We start from the raw sequence: 3108 nt of genomic DNA on the forward strand, positions 1-3108 counted from the left end.
CCCCCCTTTCCTCCCTCCCCCTCTCTCACTCACTCTCTCCCTCACTCACGCTCTCCCTCTCTCCTCGCTATTAGGCACAGCATACGCCATGCCCTGCCCTGTATTTACGCCCTCTCCAGCCCGCCGCCTGCATTCCAGGCCAACCAGTGGGCTGCCGCCTTTCTCTCACTCCTCTTCTTTTCTCTCTGCTTTTTCACCCCCCCCCCCCTCTCTCTCTCACTCTTTGTTTACCGCTACCCCTTTGGCGCCGCTGCTATCATCGCGCAATATGACGTCTGCAAATCGCGCCGCACCGTCCAATTTGTCGAGCCCTTGCCAAGGGAACGCGGGCAGTAGGGAAATTAACGCTCTCTCTCTCTCTCTCTCTCTCTCTCTCACACTCTCTCTCACTCTCTCTCTCACTCTCTCTCGCTCTCTCTCTCTCTCTCTCTCTCCATCACTCTCTCTCGCTCTCTCTCTCTCTGTCTCTCCTTCCATCTATCTCGCTCTCGCTTTCTCCTCCGGCCGATTTTACAATTATTCCGCGGATGCCACTCCGGTTCATTTTCGCTTCCTCTCGGATAGACGGACTCGCGGACTCGCAGCTTTATTCTCATTGTCTCCTCAATTGGTCGTTATATTTTTAAATGTGTGTATATGTATGTAGATTTGACTTTTTTGACGGAAAATGTTGGGTGAGGGATTAAAATTTTGCTCTAGGAATAGTGCGTCATGCTTTGGGCGCTCGACGAGAAAGAAAAGGCGCATTCGATTCGTTTTGAAATGCAAAATACCGCTAAACTTTGGCAGCCAAAATACACATGCGGGATCGTGACTGAACATTTATAGACTCTGTCTGGCCTTCAGTGTGTCCTGGGAGAAAACGTGAATGATCGCGTGGCTAAAGAGTTAGTTCAGGCCACTGTACTGGAAATCCGAGCGTAAAAATGCCGCACTCCTGCAGTTGTGTGAGAAAATTCATAGGTAGATGAGCGATAAAATATCCACAAGCTTGTAGGTGAGTGAATGAAAATTTATACACTTGGAAAGGCAGCCACTTACTCACCCTAAGTGTGTAAAGATGGTGTCGCACACCTGCAGGTGTGTAATTCTTTTACTCACCTGCAGGGCAGGTGTGCGACATTTACTACAGTTGGATTTCCAGAGTGGGGCCACTTGAGGGGAAGGGCGCACGCGCTATCGCGATACGTTTTGGGTCGCGCATAGCCAGGCGTGTGTCACTGTCGTCATGCTACTCTGTCAGGGACACACAAGCCTGAACGGGAGCCGCAGCATGTGGTTTAGCCGGCAGAGAAAATTGCACGTTTGAAAAAAATGCACAGCAAGCATTATGGTTATCACGCAACACTTGAGTTTCACGTCTTGTCATTAAAAGTCCGTTAGCAATGGCTGCGTATTTAACGACCTCGCAAAAAAGATGGAATACATGCGATTTTTTTTAAAAAAAGGATGAAGTAGTAGTGCAGTTCGAGAACGGGCGTCGAGTGTGTCTTTTTCTCCCTCTTTCCGGGTATAAAAGCCGAGCGTGTATTGCTGCTCCGATAATTTCCCTCCGCAGAAAGAGGGAGGGTGGAAGAGGGGGTCTTATTCATCGTTTCAAGATTGCCATGAAAAAAACCACTTTAGAGCAACCACCACCCTTTTCTTTGCATATACTCGCCGTAATTTTTTGATGATTTTTTTTTTTTACCCGGGTGCGGGCCAGACATTTTAATGGGAATGTTAACAGGAGATGTGGAAGAGGTCCTCTCCACCCATTTCTCTCTTTCTCTCTCTCTCTCTCCTGCTCGCTCTCGTAATCCATTTGTGATTCTTTTCAATGGTGCGCATGTTCCGTTGCTGTGTGTGTGCGCGCGGGCGCGTGTGCGTTTGACGACCGCATGGTCTGTCATTTCCTATAAATGCAAGGGAAGCAGTTTTCGCAGTCTGCCGGCAGGCCCCCCGCCCTCGCTCTGTAAACTGCCGCCGTGCGCGCTCTCGCTGTGCCGCCTCTGTTCATGAGAGAGAGAGAGACTGCTCGCCAGCGATTGTCAATCTCGTCCGAGATAAATTTCCAGCCGCGTCCCTCCCTGTCGGGCTCCTGCCTGCACCGCTCAAGAGGAATGGTAATAGCCCACGGACACACTCTCTCGCTCTCTCTCTCTCTCTCTCTCTCTCTCTCTCCCTCTCCCCCTCTCTCCATCCCTTTCTCTCTCACATACGTACACACACACGGCCCACACCGGCGCGCGTGCTTTTAAAGGGGATGATCCCGTTAAGCCGCGCGGGCGCTCGTCGTGAAAAACATACCTCCCGGGGGCGCTTGCCAGCGCGCGGCCGTCCAACCCAGGAGTGGACGGCTGCTTCGGCGCGTCATCATCATCATCATCACCACCATCGTGCTTGTCGTCCAACCCTATGAAATCTGCGTATCCAAGTTCCTTGTATCGGCACGCGAGCGCGCTGCTCGAAAGACAAATCTGCCACCCCCAAATATGTTGTCGGTACAAAAGTTTTTTGTTGATGAGCTTGGAAGTTTTTAGAAACCTGTTGATTTGTCGCAGTTTTTTACCCAAGCGTGTAGAACAGAGGATCTCGTCTTTTTGTATGGTAGCAACGTCTGTTTGTTGTTTTTTTTTTTTTAAAGAAAATAGGTTAACTCTAAGAAAAAAAAACTTATTATTTGAGGAAAACTCCTCAGGTTTTGAGTTGTGGCTATTAATTTCCTTTAGTTTTCCAAAAGATCAAGACCAGAGGAGTTTCGCAAATCAGACGACATTGTTTTTACCGTGTGATAGTAGCCGATGTCCAGGAGTTCGTTTCTTTTTTCGTAAACAACAATCGTCTGATTGGTGAAACTCCGCTGGTTTTGATCTTTGTTCGCCCAAGAGGAACTACAAATAAGTGCGTAGCCCGAGCGTCGTTCCAAGTCGCTCTGCCTCGCTCTGCCTCGCTCTGCGGTTTGTCGAACGCGCTTGGCTTTTACTGCACGGCTGAGCGCACGCGGCGCGCGCTGCTCGCTAGTTTGCGGTCGTCCGCCCTCTGTGCGCCCACCGCTGCCGCTGGAGCTAATCTCTGCTGCCCACCAGGTCACCCAAGCCTTCCCCCGCCCCCCCCTCTCTCTCTCTC

The sequence above is a fragment of the Frankliniella occidentalis genome, unplaced genomic scaffold (assembly GCF_000697945.3).
Source record: "Frankliniella occidentalis isolate FOCC.00 unplaced genomic scaffold, Focc_3.1 Scaffold73, whole genome shotgun sequence".
Classification (NCBI taxonomy): Eukaryota; Metazoa; Arthropoda; class Insecta; order Thysanoptera; family Thripidae; genus Frankliniella; species Frankliniella occidentalis.